This window comes from Caretta caretta, chromosome 1 (assembly GCF_965140235.1).
Source record: "Caretta caretta isolate rCarCar2 chromosome 1, rCarCar1.hap1, whole genome shotgun sequence".
Lineage (NCBI taxonomy): Eukaryota > Metazoa > Chordata > Testudines > Cheloniidae > Caretta > Caretta caretta.
This window is the reverse complement of record NC_134206.1, coordinates 83,624,257-83,650,262: the sequence shown is the minus strand read 5'-3', so window position 1 is coordinate 83,650,262 and position 26,006 is coordinate 83,624,257. Positions and strand designations below refer to the sequence as shown.

The 26,006-nt window shown below is 43.6% G+C and overlaps 1 long non-coding RNA gene across 2 annotated transcripts in view; it reads right to left on the bottom strand.

The window, feature by feature from the left end:
- Positions 1-12,745: 12,745 nt before the first annotated feature.
- LOC142072461 (uncharacterized) overlaps positions 12,746-26,006 on the bottom strand; it is a 33,512-nt gene continuing 20,251 nt past the window's right edge. Inside the window, exons 3-4 of one of the 2 annotated variants that reach the window (XR_012668813.1) lie at positions 18,233-18,481; positions 12,746-16,677 (exon numbers count right to left, since the gene is read on the bottom strand). This is a non-coding gene — a long non-coding RNA (uncharacterized LOC142072461). The remainder of the gene's footprint in view (positions 16,678-18,232; positions 18,482-26,006) is intronic. The other variant, XR_012668809.1, reaches the window with a different exon arrangement.

Below are 26,006 nucleotides of genomic sequence, written 5' to 3'. Positions count from 1 at the left end.
TTAAGATCTGCTAGGATTTCACCCTTAAGCCAAGCTGGTCGCCTGCCATATTTACTATTCTTTCGACACATCGGGATGGTTTGTCCCTGTAACCTCAAAAGGAATTCCTTGAAATACAGCCAGCTCTCCTGGACTCCTTTCCCCTTCATGTTAGTCCCCCAGGGGATCCTACCCATCTGTTCCCTGAGGGAGTCGAAGTCTGCTTTCCTGAAGTCCAGGGTCCGTATCCTGCTGCTTACCTTTCTTCCCTGTATCAGGATCCTGAACTCAACCAACTCATGGTCACTGCCTCCCAGATTCCCATCCACTTTTGCTTCCCCTACTAATTCTTCCCGGTTTGTGAGCAGCAGGTCAAGATATTAGAACAGCTGATCAATAGACTTAACTGCTAATTGACAGACTGAACCTATAAAATAGATCTTTTCTCTCCTAAGAACTTGTTCCAAGACTGCAGGACCCAGCGTAGAAAAGAACATCTGCAACCGTTAGTGGAAACCCTAAGAATTCTTGTGAACAAACAGATTGGAAACTAAGTTGGAAATTTAAAAAAATGAAATCCAGTTGAGCTACCCAGTTTCCCTGGGAGAATTCAAGTCTAGCCAACTCAAGTATAAATACATGTGGTAGTGATCAATGTATGCTGTTTCCAGTTTACCATCAAAAACAATCATAGCTAAATTACTGTCAATGAAGTTTAGCTTTTAATGAAGAAATGTTACAATTTTCAACATGAGTTGAAACATCTTCTTTACAATTAAAACATTAGGAAAAAGAGGGAACAAACCTTTTTTTAAAGAACTTTATATACATATTTTGTCTACCTTTGCCAAATGTAACCAGAATCCTAGATAAACATTAATAAATTAAAGGTACCATTAATAGTTGTTGTTGAACAGACATCTTTTAAGTTCTGGGTGAGCCAAGTATTGTACCAGTTTGCTTTTATACAGGTTAGTAGAGGTAACCGATAGCAAATCAGACTCAATTAAAAAAATATTTTCAAAAGCCTAAGGTCTCTTATTCTATTGATTTTCACTTCTGCCCACACTGTTTTCTTGAATGTGCCTTCTTCATTTTAGTGGTATAATTGCTCTCTCAGCTTTTAAGTTAGCATAACCCTTTAGAGACTGTTTTCAGTTTTCTCTGATGGTTCCTACTGAATGACAAAACAAACATTTGGGTTATATGGCTTGTAAGTTAACAGTTAGAAGTTTGCAGCTTCGTGGGAAATACTTCACTCATATAAAAAGGCCAATATTATTTGGCTTGATTTAACATAGCTTTGGTACGTAGTATAAATCAGTTACAGCTGACTTACCCCTGCACATACTCCATGGGGGAGGAACACATGCATGTTATCAATTCATTATTTGTGCTGCAGTTTGTTACCACTCATGTGCAGGACAGCGACATCACTGTCTACCCTCAATCTGGGGGTATAACATTAATGCCAATAGATATCAAGCTGTTGGGAAGAAAGCAAAAGCTAGACTGTGGTTGGATTACATTTGATTGCCTAAACAGAACAGCTTTGAAAGCATGGGAAAATAAAATAAAAAAAATAGCAAAACAAAAAAACCCATAAAGCCGGCCAAGCTTCCAAACTCAAGGGGGTGGGGGGAAGCTAGTGAAGAACTTTAATTAAAGTAAATGGAGAAATCTCCCCTCCTCTTTCCAAAAGGGACTTAAATATGCTATTTTAGCTCTCAGCAAATAGTTGGGAGGGTTGGGGGGATTCAGAATAATTTAAAAAAATGAAATCTTCAGAAGTGTTTTCAATCCACACTTCCCTTCCTTCCCTACTAAGCTCAAGTGAGGGGAAAGCACTTTAAAGCAGAGACTGGCCCAAAAGGTTCAGCAAGATCTGGTGTTTTTCATAGATAAACAGATGCACCAGGCGTTTATACAGTTCAATCAATCTTTGAAGAAATGTAATGATTGTGTGTCTGAGTTCCCCCCTCCTCCTTGCTGGCTGGAATTAGACCTATTCAAGTGACTGTGCTAATGCTGCCCTCCATTGGTTGGTGAGAAAAGAGGATATAAGTCTAAATATTGGAGCTACAGAGAATCTTCCTTCACTAGCTTGGGTGACGAAGGCTTGCTTTCTTTTGGAGCAGAAAGTTGTGAGGTTTCTTTTTCATTTTACATTTTGTGGGAGTTTCTGCTAGTGGTGATGTAAATGTGTAATCATTTGTGGCTATGGATTATTCAAGTACCGACATCTTGAATATTACTATTCCCAAAGTAGCACAGCATAGGAAACTTCTGACAGATGTTACTATGGTAGCTACTATTGGTTTATTTGCAGGCACCAAGGCATATGAGCTACATTAGGCTGCATTCATCTCTACTCTGAAGTGTCCTTTAAGGGCACAATCCAAACTCCTACTCTTCCTTTCTACATCACTCTGTCCCTCTGAAGCAGTGGTGGGCAACCTGTGGCCCGTGGGCCGCACATGGCCCGTCAGGGTAATCTGCTGGGGGGCTGCGAGACCGTTTGTTTACATTGACTGTCCACAGGCACAGCTGCCCGCAGCTCCCAGTAGTTGGGAACGGCGAACTGCAGCCATGGGCGACTATGCCTGCGGACAGTCAATGTAAACAAACGGTCTCGCAGCCCGCCAGTGGATTACCCTGACGAGTCGCATGCAGCCCATGGACTGCAGGTTGCCCACCACTGCTCTGAAGCCTTGGCTTCCACAGAGACAACAAAATATGAACCAAGTTAAAATTCAATGCGCTCATGAAGCATTGATCTTGTTCTCAACATTAGTTTATCTTTACAGTACCTTCAGCAGGCTGAAATATTCCACTGCAACTTCATTATAAGATCTAGTTTAAATTTTCATCCTTAATCACTATAAATCATTCTTCTCTCTCTGTCATTTTCTCAAAAGTCCCTCTTTAGTCTTCTGTTCCTTAAACTGTACATTTTACATTCCCTCAATCTTTCTTTAGAGCCCATGACATCTAATCCACTTAGTAGATTGTCATAAATATAAAGGGAAGGGTAAACCCCTTTGAAATCCCTCCTGGCCAGGGGAAAGCTCCTCTCACCTGTAAAGGGTTAAGAAGCTAAAGGTAACCTCGCTGGCACCTGACCAAAATGACCAATGAGGAGACAAGATACTTTCAAAAGCTGGGAGGAGGGAGAGAAACAAAGGGTCTGGGTCTGTCTGTTGCTGGGTCTTGGCCTGGGATAGACCAGGAATGGAGTCTTAGAACTTTTAGTAAGTAATCTAGCTAGGTATGTGTTAGATTATGATTTCTTTAAATGGCTGAGAAAAGCATTGTGCTGAATAGAATAACTATTTCTGTCTGTGTATCTTTTTTGTAACTTAAGGTTTTGCCTAGAGGGGTTCTCTATGTTTTTGAATCTAATTACCCTGTAAGATATCTACCATCCTGATTTTACAGGGGGGATTTCTTTATTTCTATTTACTTCTATTTTTTATTAAAAGTCTTCTTGTAAAAAACTGAATGCTTTTTCATTGTTCTCAGATCCAAGGGTTTGGGTCTGTGGTCACCTATGCAAATTGGTGAGGCTTTTTATCCAACATTTCCCAGGAAAGGGGGGGTGCAAGTGTTGGGAGGATTGTTCATTGTTCTTAAGATCCAAGGGTCTGGGTCTGTAGTCACCTAGGCAAATTGGTGAGGCTTTTTACCAAACCTTGTCCAGGAAGTGGGGTGCAGGGTTTTGGGAAGTATTTTGGGGGGAAGGACGCGTCCAAACAGCTCTTCCCCAGTAACCAGTATTAGTTTGGTGGTGGTAGCGGCCAGTCCAAGGACAACGGGGGGAATATTTTGTACCTTGGGGAAGTTTTGACCTAAGCTGGTAAAGATAAGCTTAGGAGGTTTTTTCATGCAGGTCCCCACATCTGTACCCTAGAGTTCAGAGTGGGGAAGGAACCTTGACATAGATGGACAGAATATATTGATTTTTTTTACATTTGGAGGTGTCAAGAACTGTGTACCATGTCCCAAGACCTCCCAGAGACGTACAAAAAGAACAAGATTGGATTCTTTTAGCCATAAGTGTCAACTGGGGCTGCAGCTGTGCCCACATGTCTTTGCTGCTGCCACCCAAGGACAGAAAGGGTAGGATTGGCCCAACTATCCCTCAGTTCCTGCATGAATACAGAATCCCAGAGGAGTAGGACACAGTAGTAGCAGAGAACAAGGGCTGGCCATGGAATCCATGTGGACAATATATCTCAAAGAGCCTCAGTTACTTAGGACAAGTAACCATTCTTTCTTCTTCAAATGACTGTCCACATGGATTCGGCTTTTGGCAACTAACAAGCAGTTTTCTGTCCTCTTGGAGGTGGGATCTTGGATTCCTGCTTAATGTCATAATGACTGCAGGCAGTCCTACCAAAATGAGCTAAAGAACAGTGTCTTGGAAACATGGGGCCAGAACTCCACACTGCTGCCCTACAAATTTCAGGTACAGGGACATTCTCCCAACTGGACATTCTCAGGTACAGGCTGCCTGAGCACTAGTGGAATATGGCTAGGTGGGTTAAACCTGGCTAGCTCATTCCATGTTCTTATGCACATGAAGACACATTTTGATAATCTATGTGAGAGTATTGCCTCACCTTAACTCTATCAGCAAAGGCCACAAACAGTTTAGGTGTGTCCCTGAATAATTTTGTCCTGTTCAAGTAATGAGACAATACTCTCACTAAATCAAGTGTGTGAAGTTTAGCTTCTCCACAGGTTGACTGAGGTGTGGGGAAGAAAACTGGGAGATTAATAAATTGGTCCATACAGAACTCAAACAACTTAGGCCAGCAACTTGGGGTGAGGCCTGAGGGAAATCCTGTCCTATGAAACACTGCATAAGGGGGACCTATTATGAGGGCCTGAATCTGCTCTATCCTTCAGGCTGATGTAATGGCTATTAAAAAGGCAGTCTATACTGATAGATGGTATAGGGGACAGGTTACTAAGAGCTCAAATGGGGAACCCATCAATTCTGTTAATACTGTACTGAGGTCCCCAAAAGGGAGGGGGCTCCCAAACTGGGGCATAAAAATGTGTTGGGCCCTTAAGGAACTTGCTACTGTAGGCTCTGAAAGTACAGTGTGGCCCTGGTTAGGAGAGTGATGTACACATATTGCTCCTAGATGGACCTTTATGGAACTTAACGAAAGTCAAGGTTGTTTCAGAGCCAGTAATAGTCCAATATGGCTGAAACAGGTGATGTCAAGGGAGACAGCTGATGCTGAGATGCTCAAAATAAAAAACCTTTTCCATGCAGTTTTATAAGTCAGTCTAGTTGAGACTTTCCTGTTTCAGAACAGAACGTTCTGAACTTCAGCTGAACAGCTTCTTTTGGTGGACATCATCCAGTCAGCATCCAAGTTTTAGATGTAAGGATGCTTGATTTGTGATTGTAATGTGAGACTCTGTCAGGCAGATCAAGCGAAGTGATCTGGGGCTGCATTGAGAAGTTCACTGGATCCAAATACCTGAACTCCCTGGTTCATGCCGGGGCTGTCATAATCATCAATGTAGCATCTTGCCTCCGTTTACTGAGGACCCTCAGTATCTTGGGGAACAGAGGGGATGGCATACCTCAGTCCTGGTGACTAAGGCATGAGAAAGGCATCTGACAGGGAGCCTGCACCACCAAGCACTCTCTGGAGCAAAACACTTGGCATTTCTTGTTCTTAACTCTAAAGGCACCACCTCCTCCACTGCTCCAGGTTGTAGAAGTTATCATGAGTCACCATCCTGATTTTGAGATGATGGATGAATTTACTGAGGTATCAAAGGTCCAGAAAGGGATGTCTACTCCCTTTTTTCTATGCAATGAAACAATAGTTGGAATAAAAATCCACTGCCACTGAACTTTAAGGGCAGTTCCTCCATTGCTCCAAAATTGTAAAAGGGAGTTCACTTCTTGTTTCAACAATATCTCATGAAAGGGGTCCCTGAAAAAGCAATGGGGAAGGTGGGAAGGGATTGCAATAGGGTAGAATATCCCTTTTCGACATTTCCCAGAATGCACTGATCAGAGGTGATTCAAGTCCAGGCTTCCCAGAATTAAAAGAGGTTGTTGCCAGAGGATTGGTGGTAGAAAGGAAGGATGTCACAAGAGGTTCTGTCAGGCTCTTGACACTGTCATCAAACCTCCTGCCTGGTGGAAGACAGAGATCATGCAATAGCAGAAGATGTGGAGGGTCACCATTGCTTCTCTCTTGGCAGCTCCGAGGTTATTTGCGGCTCATAATAGTACTGGCCAGCTGCCTGGAGGAATGTTGTGGTCTCACGTGCATACTTCTTGTGGCTGAGAAACAGATCCAAAGAATGCGGAGTTGCCCTGGCATCCTTTAACAAATGGAGAGCCTCATCCATCTCAGAATTTAAAAGTTCGTTGCCTTCAAAGCAAAGGACCTCATTTGTAGTTAAGACCTCCCTGGAATCCCTGAGAACGGGAGCCAGGAAGATCTTCCCATCACCACAGATGTGACTGTAGTACCCTTCCACTATATCGGACTCATCCAGCTCAGCTTGTAGGGAAGTGAGAGCTATCAGTTATCTCTTGGTCTTGCTTCTAAGATCCACAACTCCAGGGCAGCCTGTTAAGTGGACAGCACCTGAGCTCAGGACCCCAGGGCTTTCAGGGGCCACAGCTCTGGGGCAGTCAACCAGAAGCACTGCCTGAGCCAGGATTCCATTCCCTTTCATAGAGAATTATGAAATTCGGAAGTGGGGGTGTTCCAATCCAAACCAGAGCACAACCAAATTTTAAAATATCAAAATCCTCCATGAAGAGGAGGACAGCTCTACAAATAAGAACCTCAGTAAGAAGACACCTTTGTGTCCTCTCATCCTTCTTGAAAATAAGGAAGCTCAAAAGATGCACAAACATTAGTAAGTAACTAAGCAATAGCTTTATTTTCTTCCTGCAGCAGATCAGCTATTGTAAGTGTATATATTTTTCTCAACACATAAGAGCACATTTATGATCTTCCAGATTATACAGAATGTGTTACACATGTATTGTAAGCCCTAATCCCACAAAAAGAGTTAAACACTTGCATAACTCAATGGGACTCATTATGCACATAAAGTTACAGATATGCTTAAACCTAAGCTCCATAGTTCTGATGTATTACTAATATTTTTCTTTGTCTCCCCAAAAGTACTGAAAAAGCCCTCATTTTCAAATAGCCTTTTCACTATTCACCTGTTTTATCAAAAATTTATTCGACTTATTCATAGATTCATAGATACTAAGGTCAGAAGGGACCATTATGATCATCTAGTCCGACCTTCTGCACAACGCAGGCCACAGAATCTCACCCACCCACTCCTGCGAAAAACCTCTCACCTATGACTGAGCTATTGAAGTCCTCAAATCGTGGTTTAAAGACTTCAAGGAGCAGAGGTTACATTCATATGTATTTTGGAGATGAAGTTTTTCTATTTTAAAGCATCTGAACTTCAGTGCATTCTCCCAGGATGTCACTGTGGAAAGACACCATGAGATAACTTCTTGAACTGCCATAATAGCTGAGAGTGCTTCAGAAATGTTGTTTCTCTTTTTCTGGCAGATAATAGTTTTTATAACATTGCACCACAAAAATCTGTGTTATCATTTATTTTTTTGTATGCTGTGAAAATATCCTGCCTAAACTTAACTTGTAATTCCAGAGGATTCCTTGGTTGCTAACCACAGCATATGTTACATTTTATCTATTGATTGGGAGCATTCGTCATGCAAATTACAAATCACAACTCCTCCTCCCTTTCTTTTTCTGAGTTAGTACAAAAACACATCAGCAAAATAACTGCAGTTAAATACAATGTGATATTTAATTGAATTGGACAAGGTTTTTCTCTGAAAAATGGAAATACGGTCTTCTGGCTAAGGCAATAGAATGGGAGGGGTGGGGGGCTGGGCTCTATTCCTGACTCTCAAACAGACTCCCTGTGTGACCATGGACAACTCATAAAATGACAGATTTTGCTCCTCCCCTAGTCCAGGCCCTTATACACCACTGGTCACGTGCCACGGGAAGACCACAGGAGAACTCCTCTGGCACAGGGTCGGGCCATTTATGGTGGTGTGGAGGGAATGCTGGGCTGTGGCTGAGGGCTAGGAGTAGGAAAGCCAGTGGAGCATGATCTATGAGATTTCTGGGCAGCAGTGTAGCCCATATACAGCTTGATGTGTCTGTCAGATATTACAGCAGCCCTTATCTGCTCCATCTTAACATGGTGGCCATTTTGACCTCATGGAGCAGCAATCTGGAGGATGCAGTGGTAGCTACCTTCACCTCCCCTATGCCTGAGCTGTACCATCTGTGTTGCCCTTCTTGGAGGCACTGTACAGGATCAGACCCAGAATCTCTCTGTGTCCCTGGATAACACTTTAATGTACCCTAGAAAGATGATGGGAGGGTAAATCTTTTTGAGATGCTCAGACAACAGATTGGCGCCAGCCACGGAAACATCTCTAAATAAATAAAACAAATCTTTTCAAAGGTAACATTTTATAAGGGGAAAAAAATCATTCTTTTATCTCTGAAAGGGATATGAAGAGCTGTAGCAGGCCTAGTTCTCTAAGAACTAACTTCCACCCTCCACTGGGTCTTCACCTCCCTGCACTCAGCATCCCACTCCTCTCGTGCTCTCTCTTGTACCACCACAAGCACCCTTGTGCTGATGAGAATGGTCAGTCAGTGCTCCCATGTGGCACACCATCTGGTTTTGCTACCCAATAACTCAACTGCGGCCCCTTTTTCACTGGTGCATTCACCTGCTAGTGCTGTGTCCAGAAGCCATTTTTAAATGAGAGACTGTGACTTAAGATTTCAAGTGCAGAGTCAAGAACACCTCTGTGGGAACTCTGAGGTGAATCCACATTCCCATTGTCCCCATGCGTCCCCCAAGACCATGATTATCTCCTTTAAACAACATTTAGGGACTGTTCCTGCACAATGCAGGTATGGAGTGTTGGATGTATACAAGTCAAATAGGGCCAGGTAGGAAGAGAAAAAGAATTCTATCCTGATGTGGTAGAAAACGAATAATGGGTGTGAGGAGGCAAAGTAGAGATTGGCACGAGATACAAATATAATTGAGTAATTTAGAAATGAGAACAGGAGGAAGACGGAGACTGGGAAGATGCAGAAGGCAAAGCCTGATGGAAATGGTTAGGATGCAAAGAGGAAGCAGCAAAGACTGAAGAGAAGGAGGGGTTCTCGTGAAAGACCATGGGGAAGAGTGAGAACACAAATGAGGGAAGAAAGAAAAACTAAGGTAGAAAGAAAGGAAAAGAGAAAAGGAAATGAAAGAAATTAATTTAAAATGGTGTTTGGTAAAGTGGAATGTTAGTTGAAGGTGTGCCAGCAAATGAAAGCACACAGAAATGTCTGCTTTTATGTACAGATTCACCGCCCTATCTTTGAATATTCACAAAATTAGATGAAATCACCAGGTGAGTAATCCTCCCCCCTCCATACATTTTAAAGAACAATATGCATAACAGTAAATTTGTGGTATTTTGAGCAGCTCACAACCCTTGACTTTAATTCCCCTCAGTTTAATCACTATCTGTGTATAATATGTACACAGATGACTCTGAGATGTGGGTGAGTCTTCAGTTTGACCTTGATCCAAACTGTGGCGATAGAAAGGATGCCCCATGTAGACCCAACCATTATTTCCCCCTCCACCTTCATTTCCAGTTCACTTGCTCACTGGCCTTTATTCTTATATCTACCCCTCCTTGCCCCTGAGTTTTCACCTGCACCTGCAACACCTGCAACAAATACAAATGGTAATCTTAGCAATTCCAAAGAACCTGTTAATTCCATGCCCTTTGGCTAGTTTGACAATGATGGGGGTTGGTTTACACTGTGGTCTTATATGGTATGGAGATTTGTAGCTCTGAGCCCAGGCTTTGCATGTTAATTTATTCCTCCTAGATGTGGGGGAAGAATTATTAAAAGGGAGAAAAAAGACTTTTATTTAACCTGATATCATAAGGGAGTAGAAGAAACATTACAATTCCCTATGTCTCTAAAACACTGATCAGAAGAGAAAGTCATGACTTGTTGACCAATATGACTGAAGCTTTTCAAAACCAAAACACAGCTGCCCAAATCCACCTCTAACAATTACCCTTTTTTTTTACCTGCCCGAGAACTTGCTAGTAGTCATTCTTGGAGACAACACTTGTCATATGAAACATCTTACTTTTTGTGACTCAGTTTCTCAAAAGATGCAAGTCTCATCTATAGCAGTAAAATGAAATAAGCCGAAGAAGTTACATTTTAGTTACTATTTTTTCTTAAAAGTTCTTTCTTGACTGTCAGAGACTTTTGTCAGATTTGTGTCCTGAATGCCACTGCAACATTCAGAGACTTGGTTTCAGCCCTGAATGTAGTAATCTGTGTGACATCTGCTGTTTGTATCTGCTTATACCACTATCACTTAACACAGCAGAAAAAAAATCTAATGCACAATCTCGTGTGTTAACAAATGGATTCTTCCAAGGCGCCCCACTGGGTTAATCCACTTGTTGTGGTTTGGCGTAAATTAAAAGATTTATTCTAACAGCTCTATAGTGACTTGGAATAGTTCCTCCCTGTCTGCGTCCGAGGGAGGCCACTATGCCTCACTATGCCACCTAACAGCTGAGAGCCGATCAACAGGGGATTGGCACTGTAAGTCAGTAGAGTCCATAGCCAGCCTTCTGGCTGTGGTGGGCCACAAACACCATCAGGCTCAGCCCTCTGGGTGGGGCCAAGCAATACCCACCAGTCAGGCTCAAGCCCTCTGGCTGGGACAGAGCAGAGGCAGTCTTTGGCTCAGCTCCCTGGCTGGGGCCAACAGCAAACAGTCTTTGGCCCAGCTCCCTGGCTAGGAATGAGCAAAGCAGTTGGTGGCCCAACTCCCTCGTGGGGGCAGACACCAAAGAAATGCAGGCTGTCTGTCCTAAGGTGGGTAGGCTGCAATCCCAGGAGTGGGGTTGACAGGAGGAGGTAAGGGCACCCGAGCCCACCCTACTCCACCATGTCCCAGCCTAGGCCCTAACAGTGGTGGGGAATCCTGCCACCGGGTCAGCAGGGATCCTGCCAAAACACGCTGACCATGACTTCAGCAAACACAACCGGACTAATGTCTGGTTTCCCTGGGCTACTTCCTACCCCTACCTGGTCGTAGGGTTTTGCCACTCATGGGCTCTCAGGTTCTTCAGGGTACTCTGCAGTCAACAGTTCCAGCAGCTCCTCAGGGTATTCACAGGGTAGCAGCTCCTCAGAATATTCGCCAAGTGGCAGCTTCTGTATATTCCGCCAGAGGCAGGGGTTGATACAGCTCAGTCCATGTTTCAGGGGCCATAAGAACATAAGATTGTCCATACTGGGTCAGACCAAAGGTCCATCTAGCCCAATATCCTGTTTTCCAACAGTGGCCAATGCCAGGTGCCCCAGAGGGAATGAACAGAGCAGGTAATCATTAAGTCATCCATCCTCTGTCGCCCATTCCCAGTTTCTGGTAAACAAAGGCTCTCTAGTCCCTGCTCTTGGTTGTTAAATTCTGTTGGCTTGTCTCTGTAAGATCTCCATATTTCATACTTCCCATCCCTACCACCAAATTCTGGTCCATCCGCTTGGTCATTTCTCACCTTGATTACCACCAACGTCCCTTCTCTGGTCACATTGATTCCTGCACTGTACCTCACAAGTCTATCTTCCCCATCGGCTTCTCCTACCATGTCAGCACCTTCCCCACAATTTGGACCCCTGCATTGGATTCCAGACTCTCCTCTTGTTATTACAACAGTGAGTTATGCTCCATTGCTGGGGTAACTATTTCAGAATTAGGTCAAAGAAAAGAGAGTGATATAGAAACTGATTATCTTAGAAGTGTAAATGAGAGCAAAAACAGGCATACAGTTTTTAAAGACTTTGTGATGGTAGGTACTATAAGGCTGTAATTTACACCATATGTGTTGCTTTTTTAAAAAAAAATTATAAATGCAGGGAAGAAATTACTCCTTTGTCCAATATTTTCATCTGAATTTTTGAATACTGAAGTATAGGACTTCTGGTGGTCAGGAATTACTTGGCTGAATAGGTATATTTGCCCTGATTTTGTCCTTTTTAACTCTAGACGTAAGAAGTGTTTAATGAAAGTCGTCAAAAAATCCATTCTAGGGTTAATTCTTGAGAAAGTAGCACAAATGCATTAAAAGCAAGTGAGACAAACATAAATCTAAGTTTACATAACCCTACAACGCATCATAATGAAGTTTTTATTTCCATACCTCAGAGTCTACTTTAGCAAATATCTATTAAGGAAACAGGGCTATCCAAAGAACAAGTGTTCTGTACAACAAATCTGCCAAATCATACATAGCTACATTATGTTGTTACCCTATCTTAAATGATTACCTATTTGTAAGCTAGGGGGAATAGTCCCGCTATTCTGGGGAACTTTCCTGGCTTCTGCACTACCTCGGTGAAGTGGGCTAGCAAAAGGATCTGAGTCCTTGCTCCCACCTCCTTTACCCAGAGTCCTCCCTGCCCATGAGGACTCCCCTTCCACTCTCCTGTCTGGCAGAGTCCTCATAACCCTGACAAGGCTGGGCCCAGGATTCCTGGGGGGCTTGACCCCCAACCCTGCTGTGGTCACCTAGGACAGGGGCTAGGGTGTCCCCACTCCGAGTTACTCTCTCTGCACTGGGCACTTCTCTGACCCACTGACCATTACATACAAGTTAAAGCAAATGCAAGTTATTTAATCAACAATTAATTTTAAAAAGAATAAGGAAAAATGGGAAAGGTTAAAGGAAACACATCACCCCGCTCTGTGGCAGGGAACATCACAAACAGTGTCTCTGGAATGTCAGAGCAGTTCACAGTCTGTTCCTTGTAAGTCCCAGGCCTTCTTCTCAGGCCCTGGCTGTGCTGCAGGGATGCTGTGGGTTGGACACTTGCTCTGGTGGTGGCCACACGCTCTCAGGCTCTAAGTGGTAGGACACATCTTCCCAGTGTCGCCCCCGCCCTGTCGGGGTTAGGATCCAAGCCTGGCCTGCAGAGCCCCTTGGTTGAGGTGTCTCCCTGTGCTGGGCCCGCTGCCCAGGGTCCCCCTCGCTCTGCCCAGCTGCTCACCGCACCCAGCTCCGGACTGCTCCAGCCCCAGCTCCACCACTCTGTCGCAGCGCTGCTGCTGCTCTGCCTCCAGCTCCCTGGGCTGCTTCTTTGGCCCCTCTGCCTCTGGTTGCTGCAGCTCTGCTCCCAGGACAGGTCTGCTCTGCAGGCTGCTTCTGTGACTCTGCTCCCAGCACTGTCCTGCTTCGTGGGCTGCTTTTCTGGCCCCTCTGGCTCTGGTTGCTGCAGCTCTGCTCCCAGGGCAAGTCTGCTCTCTCTGGGCTGTGCCTCTGGCTTTGGGGCTGCAGCTCTGCTCCTAGGACAGGGTCTGCTCTCTCTGGATCTGGCACAGCTCTGCTCCCCAGCTCAGCTCAGCTCAGGCCCCTGCTTTCTCCTTAGCTCGGCCCCACTCTGTCTGACCCAGGCAAGTCCAGCTCCCATGGAGGACGGGACCTCCCTGGCCTCCTGACTCCCTGATTAGCCTGCCCACCCTGTCATTCAGGCTGACCTGGAGCATTGGCCTCTCCCCATTGTTCCTGGGGGCTGTCAGTCTCAGGGTCCTGATTCCCCATCGACCCTTCCCCCTTTTCGTTCTGGGAGCTAGCCAACCAAAACACCCCCACTGAATGTTAGTAAGCAGGCAACAGTCCCCTTACATAGTAAAGGAATAAAGTCCTCAACCACTGCACACCTCTTTCCCTGCTAAGGAGATCGCAATAATAATTAGCTGAGTTGATAAGAGAAAGGAGTTTGTAGTGAGGCTGAAGGGCTTCTCTCTGACACAAACAGGGAGGAATCTTGCCCCTGGTGGATAGAGCCAGGCCGGGCCTGCCCCTTGCACTGGAAGCAGAGGGGAGAACAGGAAATATAAAAGGCGGAGTCTCCAGTTTAATTGAGGGAGAGCCTGGGGAGGGGTCGGATGCTGCTGCCTTGCTGCTGGCGATATGCTATAGCTAAGGTCTCAGTGGCAGTTGGAAGTAAATATCTGCATGTCAGTGGAATTCTCCCTGGTTGATCATTTCAAAGGATGGTTGATATTCTACCAGGTGTGTGTGGGCTCTATGGCACAGAACATTTTTTGATTATTGACAGTTTTACTTACAACCTGTATGCAGCTGGGGTAGATATAAGATAAAAATACCAACTTTTTATCTATATTGCCCTCAACACTGTATTAACTGAGCCTCAGTCTTCTCTGCAAAAGTTCCACATGTATATCATGAAGCAAGCAATCCCACTTGCTCAGACACTGAGGGAGGCCAAGGCCTGACCCTGCAATTGAATCCACATGGACAGATCCTTGCACTTGCATGAAGCCCAGTTGGCTCTGCATGGGCTAAGCACACCCACAAATATCCAGTTATAAGATCCAGGCTTTAGAGAGCTTTTCTATTCAGTAAAAACATGCTTTAGGATAAATAGTAAATAGACTGGTTGTTTCCATCAATTGTCAAATTATTCAAATAATTTCTCTCCCATTGTTTGTCCTGCAGCAGCACTGAGCAAACAATATTAATCAAATTATTCCCAAATGTTTCTCTGTACATCTGCAAATAGTTAATTCGTGAATGAGTCTTTCCATTATTTTAGTACTTAACGTGAGCTAAACTATTCCTTCCTTACTGGGATCTTCAGTACAGTCCTACCTGAAATCTATACACTAGTCCAGGGTATAGTAGACATCGGTGGACTTGAACTTTCATCATTCTTTCTCTGTATTTACAAATATTATGTCACACTATTTACATGTGTATCTGAACAGCAACTCGAAGAGGTATGTGGTGGTGTAAGTAGGCTGGTTTAGTTCCCACTGCTTCTGCAAAACATAGCAGTTGTTTTGACTATCTCCACGGCCTATCAGTAGAAGAGAAAGAAAGCATTGATTAAAGAAATTATAAATGGGTATTTCATCTCTGTCAAACATGACATACGCTACACCTTTACTCAGTTGATATATCAGTTGAGCTGGTATAATATGCCAGTGAAAAGGGGCGGGAGGTGGAGGAGGGTGAAGCTCATTCCAGTTCCTGACATCTGGAGACACCTCATTGAAGACTAAAGATAAGAAACAAGAGACATTATTGTGAGCTTTCTTTATCCTGTATAGTCAGAAGGATGTTTACTTCCACTTACCTGGTGGCTACATATCAGGAGTTCCTCAATATCTGACTTGAAGCAAACAGACCTTTTTATGATGTTTTTGTCACCTCATTTCAGCTTTACATGCAGTCTCCATGGCGTCTGAGAAGCAGGCGGATGTGAATGGTTTTGACCAACAGGTGAGCTAAAATGACCAGGGCAGGAAGATAGCATTCCTCCTTGTATAAACATACTTTTACTGAATAACCGTAGTGGCAGAGAGAGAAGAAACGAAGACTGTGATGGAGAGGAACAACTGGTTGAAGCTGAAGTGGCTTTAACAAAGGGCATGGGAGAGACTGAGAATGAGAAGAATGCATAAAGAACTATATCATAGAGATTAAACAGCCAAGATTACTCTTGTTTTATATGACTGGGCAGACAAACAAGGGCTCTTTAAGCCGAAGGAACGTTAAGAAGCAATTTAAAATTTAATAAAAAAGGTAGAACAAACAGTAACAGCATTTATTTTAGCAGATCTCCTTCAATCTCACTACAGTCTGGTTCAAAAATTCCTGACCTTCTACTGAACCAATGGAAGCAGGGTGTGCTGCCTCTGTAGAACTATCTGCGATAGGCCAAGTTAAACAGAATGTACTTGGTGTGGAGACGTTGCCTCCCTGTTGTTAATTCTGATCTCTTCTTCTTCTACACCCAGCAGCAAAATCCTGGAATATATATTTCACTTTTTCCTTGCCGCTTAGAAGCTGGAGGTACTCTCCTTTAGCCCCAGATAGTCTGAAGGCCAACATTTTCTAAGCTGGATGCCTGAAGTTAGGCACCTAAACCCATATTTAGGCATCTAAATACATGGTCTGATATTTCCCCCCTTCCCCCACAGATGAGCTGATCACCAGCTGCTCTTAAGCACCTTAAGCTCAGCACCTCTGAACATCAGTTCACGTACTCAAATGCCTAATTGGCTTTAGATGCCCATCTTCAGGCACCTAAGTTTGAAAATTTGGGCCTAAAGCATTTAACTGTAATTTAGTCTGGCATTGCCCATTGTAGTTGGGAGAGTTTTATTGTTTTTTCACATAATCATTAGCCAATGATAATTTCAAAGTCATACATTTTAACCATGATGTAATTCCCTGTTAATATCTCAAAACTAGACAGCTTCATTCAGCTTATTTGACACATTTTAGTGCTGCTGCAATACTTGATAAGGAGAGGGTGGGGAGGAAGAGGTGTGAGGGAATGAGCTGTGAGTGTTTGCACAATCCTTTTTTTTTTTTTTTCAGCTCAAGTATGTAAAAAGTGAGATAAATGGTCAAACTGCAGACATACTGTACTCAGCAGGAGCCAAAAGCTGCTCTCTGGATTGGCAGCTCCAAAAGCCATCAGCACTGGATCCTTTCAGTAATTTCCAGCTCGGAAATGTCCTTCCATTGCTTGTGACAGACATAAACCAGCTGTGCTTCAAGAAAGGGAGAACAGAGAGAAGAAGAGACAGACGGGTTGGACACAAACAGTAACAAACACTGGAACCAGCTGCAGCCTGCAGGTCACACTTCCACGTCAACAAAAAATGTTATTTAGTATTTGCCAAACACTGAAGTAATTCATCACAAGATATAAGTGGATCTATAATATCTGAAATTGCCTGTGGAAGATTAACTGAACGTATCACATTTCCAATTTGATGACTTAAATGGGAATTGAAATGGTATGCGCTTTGTAGGAAAGGCACTTATTCAATCTGTGCAGTAGCAAAATTCTCATGCTGGTCAATCTCAGCAATGTAATTTAGAAAATTCTAATGTTAGAATATTTGTATTCATAAAGAAGAGGGGGCTGTAAAATTCAATGCCAGCCTGACAGAATTCAGCTGAGTCTGATCAAATATATGCAGCTGCTACTGACTAATCTAAAGCATGTATAAGACAAAACTACCGTGGAACCGCAGGGTGAAAGAGGAAGATGTTGATTATTTTAAACATGGTGGTGAATTGGTTCTGAACCACTCATTGCTGGCAGTTGCCTCTAAAAATATCTGCTTTGCTCAGGGGCATTCCTCAAATGAACATCATGGTCCAGTCCAGGGCCAATCGGGGGGGGAAGGGCATTTGGCCTGGGCCTCAAGCTCAAAGGGGGTCTCAAATTTAGACACTTCGTTAACTTTTTGGCATTTGATAAGTTTCGCAACTTATTTTTATGTGCATCCCTATCGGACCAAAATGTGACACACTCTCAGCTTAGAGCGGCAATTTTAAGCAAATAAGAGATGTGATCTGTAAAAGACATAATTTTTTTGTTAACGGATATAGATTGTCATATTAAAGAGTAAAATATGTTCATAAATATTAATAAAAATACGTCGGTTCTGATGGCACAAGATTAGACCATGTGTCGTCATTTTTTATTTGTATTATGGCTAGGGGCTTCAAAAGATAGAAGTGGCCCGGGCCTCTCTGGACCTCTAAGAGGGCCTGGTCCAGTCTATGCAAGATGGCACTTCTAAAGATAATATTGGAGCACATTACTGTAATGCCCGGGTGTTCTTTCATCATCACTGAGCCCTACTGCAACAGCATGGAAGAAATTAAAAAACAACACAGGACCACAAGAAAGAGAGGGGAACATACAAGAGATTTAATAAGAGAAAAAAAATTAAAGCATATCTCTTAGCTGAGCTGAAAAGGAGGAGAGAGATGGGCTTGAGACTCTTTGTTGGTTATATGTATTTATTATTTCTGTTTCCCAAGAGAGAAAAAGCATTAATTCTGTCCCAAAGAGTTCATAAATTAAGGGTCAGATTCTGCCTCCTTTTGAGTAGTATCTTACTTTGTATATAATCAATGGGACTAATGGCAGAATGAGGTACTATTCCACCCACATAAAGGTAGAAGAATCTGACGATAAATTAGACATGATATAACAAGGGGGAAACAAGACAACAAGGAGGAGACGGTGGAAGAAAGACTGAGGAGATGGGAGAATTTCAACAAAACACAATTTTTAGCCAAAATCACCTGCTTGCATAGAAAATTTTGATTTTTTCATTGAAAATCTTCAGTTCAGAAATGCTGCCACAATGCATCATAGGGGCTGTAATTTCGGTGCTTCATACCCCCATTATCCTCTATGGACTGGGTTCCCCAGCTGGACTACATCTGCCATCATCCATCAGAGCCAGGGACTCCTATGATGCATGCAGTGGCTCAGCAAGAGGGGAGATTATGCTTCATCATGGGATATACAATCTGGCAGAGGAGCCCAGCCTGCAGAGAAGGACATGAAATTCCCAAACTATAATTCCCACAAGGCAACACAGTATTTCCAAATCAAAATTTTTCTCTTTTAAACCAACAGTTTTCAACCAACCCTTTTTAATTTTTCATTGAAACTTTGAATTTTTCTATGAGGGAAAAAACATTTTCTGACTTTCTCCACTGTTGGCTAGTTTTATGTAGATGTTGTGGCAGAAGTGGAATATAATGAGGAACTTAAATGTGGAGGGGGAAGGAACCTTGCAAAACAGTTCAGGAAGGGTGTTCCAGCCATAAGGGGCATATGACTGGGCAGTCTGTCACTGAAGACAAGGAAAAGGTCTTGGGAGAAGAAGCCAGCGTTTGTTAACAAACTTGTTTTGTTTTTCTGTTATTTGTTAGATCCCCAGCAGCTAGTTGCAGAGAGGTGGTTTCCAGTTTTAGACAGCTAGACCTGAGAGCTGGGTTCCAATATAAATTTACCCTCAGACCAGTAAGTGGGATCTTAGGGCTTGTGGAGCAGAGTAGGCTGGCTCTTCAGGACAGTGGATGAGAAGTTTAGCCATGTAGGGTATGCCTGAGCTACTCCAGTAGTGGGGAAGGGAGAAAGGCCTGCTGTCTTTCAGATTATTATAAACCACTGAGCAATCTGACTTCAACAAGAGATAAAGTTGTTAGGCATCATACATGGTCACAAGAAGGACTGAGAGCTTTATTATACAGTTAATACTCCTACATTACTAAATTAACATTAAAATACTACAGAAATATTTTCATAGCATCCAAAACAATAGGTCTCTGATATCGACTGGGACCTGCAGATGCTACCATAATATAATTAATAATTGGTTGCTATTATGGTTGCAAAACTGGATAAATGGAGCAGTACCATTTTTGGGCTGTGTTGCTATACAATTCCTTTATTAATTCCACAGAACTACAGTTTCCTATTTTAAACATGGTGGTGAACTGGTTTTGAACGAGTTGAACTATCATTGCTGACGGTTGCCTCTAAAAGTATCTGCTTTCCCCAGGGACATTCCTCAAAAGAACATCATGGTCCACTAATTATGAAAAGTATCAAAGTTATGAAGGAACAGTAAGCTAGCAAATATATACAATAGTCGTTATACTATAACTAACCCATATAATGGTTCTCTAATATAGTATTTCACAGGATTTTCTCAATAATCGCTGAAGAGCCAACATAGGAGTGTTGTGTAAAACCATAACTATTCCTCTAGAGAACTGGATGATTAAAAAAGGTTTTAAATAGCACAATTAAGGATTTAAAACAATGAAACATGTCAAGGTCACACGATGAAGAAAATTTACAGCATGCAGTGTTTTTTCATATGCCTCTCAATTTTTACTGGAATTGAATTGTATTAATTATGTAGGCTTCACAAAGGAATGTTCTACACATCCTAAAGAGCGAAAGAAAAGTTCAACCTCTCGTTTCTGGGAAGGGTCTTAAAGCATATGCCCATTGCTGTAGTTCCTATGCCTGACTCAGGCTAAGGGCTCACCTCCGGCCTTCGTACAGTGCATTTAGTAAAACATTGCAAGGTCTGTTCCTCATCCAAGGTAAAGTATTCCTTTACCTCCTCTATGGCTTTATGTATACCTTTCCTCCCCTGCTGTTCTCTGCCCCATCCTCCTATATGACCCTTCCATTAAAAAAAAAAACAAACATGTATATAGGATGTTACTCTGTCTCTCATCTCCAAAAAGAGGTGGCAAAGGTTGCTTACATCCCAGTTTTACTTGCCACTTCTGCAGCTCATAGCCCATTTCACAAGCCCATTTTGCCTAAAAGTGACTTTTTAACTTGAACAATAGCCACTGCCCTGAAATATCACAAAACACGCAGAATGCCAGGAGGCATGAAACCTCCTGTTTAGGAAGAGAGACATTTTTCACTAAAAGTACCCGTCCTTTCGCACAGTTCTAATTTAAGTACAACAAACGCAAGCCATCCCATTTTACAAACAGAGCTAATGTAATGTAAAAGGGCCCCATCCTCCACCCCTCACTCAATCCTTCCTCTGGCAATTCTCCCATTCCCCAAGACCAAGAGCACTTTTACTTGAAGAAGTGAGTAATGACCTCAAGTCTGGCCTGTTTGAAAATTTGGATGATATCTTTAATTCCTTTAACTTTGTACTAGACGGCTTTCCTTCTTTCAGATAGAAAGAGATCCAATACGATAAAATACTTAAGTGTAGAAGTAAGTGCCCCTTTATGACATTAAGATCATACATTTCGACTGATCTGTGCACAGAATCCTGCTGATAGAAATGGCATGCACAGAACAAGACTAGTACAAGACCCTTAGTTTCTCCCTGGACCACTGGATCTGATTCACTGCAGGAAGAGCTGATAGCCACTAAAAATGCTTTTCACAGATAAATGCAACAGAGTACATAGCTAATAGCTCAAAGGGAGGTTTCATAGGACCATTAAGGACCACGTTCAGATCCCATATCGGAGTAGCTCACTCATTTGTGGGGGGAAAAAGTTACCCAAACCCTTTGTTAGGGGGCTTATTCTTTCACCCACTCACTTCCCTGGTCCTTCTCGCATGAACAGAGAGCAACGATACCCAAAGTCCAAAGGTGCAAACAATTCGATGTTTACTGGGGTAAACTTCCAGCAAGCATGATTCCAGTTTCCTTCCTTAGTATCCTCCTTCCCAGCTCTGACACCACAGAGCCTTACACCTGTGTCCCTGTTCCCATTCCTGCCCTTAGCCAAACATGATTCCAATTTCCTTACCCCCATTCCCTGTTTCCGTTTCCTCCACCCCCCTACTTCCTTGATTATCTGCAGACTATATAGTAAAACTTGAGTTCTGCTTTGCTATACCTTAACCAATCATGTTCCTGAAATTTAACTAGCCAATCCTAACATATTGTAACATGATTATGTACCCAATTATATCCCACCACCTTAATTAGTTTACACCCAGCAAAATTAATTATACAGCAGACAGAAACAATCACAGAACCAGACAGAGATTATACAGACAAACAATAGCAAAGTGGGAACTATAATGACAAAACAATACAGAAGTGAGGATTTCACATCCCAGCTATTGATAAGTGAGTTCTTGCCAGACAGGATGCTATCAAACTAAGTTTCCTTTTACATTTTCTAGGCACTTCCCTTTCTCTGGAGGTGATCGGCACTATCAGGACAGGATTGTATTCCTAACAGCCCAATAGCACCTTCTTTCAATGTGACTACTTTGGAATGTGAGGATGTGACCATTCGCTTCCCAGCTTATGGCTGCCTCTGTTGCTTAGCCAAAGGCCTTAGCCTAAGAACAGGGCCTCAGTCTGTCACAGTAAGAGAAGGCCCTTACACCGGCAGACAGTGATTTTGATTCTCTTTTGTACCTCTATAACTAGCCAAGTGATAAGAATACACCTAAATTCTTAGAGTATAGGCCTTTACAGACAGGCCTGAATATCTATATCCTAACACCCTTGATGAATCTTGCTGTTGTGGGATGAGAACAAACTGAAAATACCTGTATAGAGGAATGAAAGGCTGTAATAGCCACCAAGTGAACTCTGATTTAACTCACAGAAAGACCTGATTACCAACTGGTAATCAAGAACAGCTGAGAGGGGAAAATGAACAGGTGAAAACTGATGCTGAGAACAGCAATGGTGAAATCCCTTCCATTTCTGAAGGTAAATATTTTAATAGAGATCTTTCTGCTGTTTAATAAGGTTTGTTTTACTTCTGATGAACAGGAATCCTCTATTCCCAAGAACCATCAAGGAGCCATGCTCAGAGTCAGAGGATGGCCATGTCAGTGTGGAGAGACAAACTGGAATCCTGGGACAGCAGATGGGGAATGGGCAGGAGCTGCTTTGCTGGACAAGCAACAAGGTGAATCAGGTAAGGGTACCAGACCTGCCTCAGCCAAGTTGGTACCACTAGAATGAGCTTGGCTCTGAATTATTTGATCTTGTTCAAAACAAAATCAGTGGTGTCAGAGGATATGCATACAGAAGGCTCCTGGTCCAAGGGATGAGAAAGGCTTCTCCCAAGGACTGAGGACCCAGACCTCCTCTCAAACAGAACCCTTTGCTTTTCCTGTTGATGGCAGTCATGAAAAGGTCCATTTATGGAACCCCCCGCATCAGGAATATCTGTCTGAGGATTTAAAGGTTCAGTCCCACTTGTCCAGAGAGCTGTCCAGAGAATGTCTGCTCAGATCATAGGCCATGATATTCCGTATGCCTGGAAGTGAAGAGGCTGAAATGAGAATGTGATTGACTACACACCAGTTCCACAGCTTTACTGCTTTGGCACATAGGGAGGAGAATTTTGGCCCTCTCTTTTTAATAGATTCATAGATACTAAGGTCAGAAGGGACCATTATGATCATCTAGTCTGACCTCCTGCACAACGCAGGCCACAGAATCTCACCTACCCACACAGAACCTCACCTATGTCTGAGCTATTGAAGTCAGAGTGTGTGGAAGGGGTGTGGAGAGGGGTAATGGGGAGTGTGAGGTAAAAAGTTTTGGGACAACTTCAGTAGGCCATGCTGCTTTTCTGTGCATTCTATGGCATAGTCCAGTAGCTAAAGTAGCAACTGACACTTAACTCCAGAGGACAGTTTGTCTTATTCACTTTTATTCACAATTAAAAAAACCTCAAAAACCTTTAACTACATCCATATTTAATAGAGGGAAAAAGACAAGGTGTTCAGGCCTGTGGGAGGCCTTTCTTTCCCTGCTATGCAGGTTCAGCTAAGGGCAGGTAGGCTTCCTTGTCCCACTATATTTGTCATCTCTTAATTATTTTTTAAAAAATCCACAATTAAAACCACTGATTTCTCTCTTTAATCTAGACCACTCTTCCAATAAGCATGGAGCCTAAGCCCCGGTCAAAGCAACTGGTTTCAAAATTAGCTTAGTCATTGAATTCAATGTTTAACCCTAAATGCAGCTCTTTCCTAATTTCAAAATACTTTGCTAGTGCAATAAATATTGGTTCATCAGAATGGTCTCTATAGGGAATAATTCAGACAGATTTAATCAATAGCAGAATGGACTTTATTTAGGTCCCAATAGTCTGTTTCAAGGTTGCATACATAGTAGCCATCATTAAATAACAGTACTTCTGTAGCAGCCCCTACTCACAGCCCATATGGTTACAGTTGTCATTGATCTATTTCTGATTACTTTCCGAACAATGACACAAAACACTTCCAGAGTCCCCCAAAACACTAAAAGCTTTGCTACAGCAATACACCTTAGCTTAGCCTGTTGAGAGTTCTACTACTTCGGTGTAATTTCAGCTGTTTGGTTTAGCGTGTGGGTTGGTTGCGGGGTGTTGGCCTGTGATATGCAGGTCAGACAGGATGATCTGCTGGCCCCCTTATGGCCTTAAATTCTGTTCTTCATTTTTAAGGACAGTCATTAATGACATGCAAGGTGAGTCCCAGGAGCCCTTTCTCAGAGTTAAGTTTGCGTATTAGCTCATTCAGGGCTCAGTCACAAAAGAATCACCTATTGGTGAGTTCACCACAGTACTAACAGAACCCCAGATTTAGAAATAAAGCACATTTAAAATAAAAATTTAGTTAATGTCTTCAACCTCTATGTCTGTAATAGAGAAGGAGGATGGTCCAGTGGTTAGGTAGTGGCCAAGGCCTGGGGGCCTGATCTGACACAAATTTCCTGTGTGAATTTGGGCAAGTCACTTCGCCCCTCTGTGTTTCAGCACCCCAGCTGTAAAACGTGGAGGACAGTATGTCCTTGCCTCACAGGAGGGGTGTGAGGTTAGATACATTAAAGATGTGGGACTCTCAGAGACCATGGCACTGCTCTCCAAGCACCTAAGATGGAACCTTGCTACTGGGCAGCAGTTAGGAAACGAGTACTATTTTTCAATGTGTCTGAGTATCGTGTTTTAAAAATTCAGCCTCTGCTTCATATATCATCTGAGAAAGCAGTGCCAAATATTTTCTTAAAACAACCTCTCCAACCCCTCCCCCCTTTTGTGTAAGTGTCCACATGCTTTTTGTTCCATGTTCTACGTTGCGGAGGGAGATCGTTGACTGTATTGTCCCTTAAAGGGACAGATCTTCCATTATTTCAAGGTTTTGAAAATTTCCCCAAAACACAAGCTGTTCTCCACCCTATGACCTGCACACTTATACCCATGTAAGCGGGGGAATAGTCCCGCTATTGTGGGGAACTTTCCTGGCTTCTGCACTACCCCGGTGAAGTGGACTAGCAAAAGGATCTGAGTCCTTGCTCCCACCTCCTTTACCCAGAGTCCTTCCTGCCCTTGAGGACTCCCCTTCCACTCTCCTGTCTGGCAGAGTCCTCGTAACCCTGACAAGGCTGGGCCCAGGATTCCTGGGGGGCTCGACCCCCAACCCTGCTGCGGTCACCTAGGACAGGGGCTAGGGTGTCCCCACTCCAGGGTACTCTCTCTGCACTGGGAACTTCTCTGACCCACTGACCATTACATACAAGTTAAAGCAAATGCAAGTTATTTAATCAACAATTAATTTTAAAAAGAATAAGGAAAAATGGGAAAGGTTAAAGGAAACACATCAACCTGCTCTGTGGCAGGGAACATCACAAACAGTGTCTCTGGAATGTCAGAGCAGTTCACAGTCTGTTCCTTGTAAGTCCCAGGCCTTCTTCTCAGGCCCTGGCTGTGCTGCAGGGATGCTGTGGGTTGGACACTTGCTCCGGTGGTGGCCACACGCTCTCAGGCTCTAAGTGGTAGGACACATCTTCCCAGTGTCGCCCCCGCCCTGTCGGGGTTAGGATCCAAGCCTGGCCTGCAGAGCCTCTTGGCTGAGGCATCTCCCTGTGCTGGGCCCGCTGCCCAGGGTCCCTCTCACTCACCGCACCCAGCTCCACCACTCTGTCTCTGCACTGCTGCTGCTGCTCTGCCTCCAGCTCCCTGGGCTGCTCCTTTGGCCCCTCTGCCTCTGGTTGCTGCAGCTCTGCTCCCAGGGCAAGTCTGCTCTCTCTGGGCTGTGCCTCTGGCTTTGGGGCTGCAGCTCTGCTCCCAGGACAGGGTCTGCTCTCTCTGGATCTGGCACAGCTCTGCTCCCCAGCTTAGCTTGGGCCCCTGCTTTCTCCTTAGCTTGGCCCCACCCTGTCTGACCCGGGCAAATCCAGCTCACCTCTCTGGCCTCCTGGCTCCCTGATTAGTCTGCCCGCCCTGTCATTCAGGCTGACCTGGAGCATTGGCCTCTCCCCATTGTTCCTGGGGGCTGTCAGTCTCAGGGTCCTGATTCCCCATCGACCCTTCCCCCTTTTTAGTACTGGGAGCTAGCAACTAAAACACCCCCACAGAATGTTAGTAAGGGGGCAACAGTCCCCTTACACCCAAAATGTCCTGCATGCGCCTAAGGAAAGTTCTGTGTTACGATTACCATAGTAACTGCTGTCCAAGAGCTGCCTTGGTATTTGGTCTCCTGCTGCTTTTAAAATGCTTTTTCTTTTTTGCCAAAGAAAGCTTCTCTCAGTGACCTTATTTTTTAGAA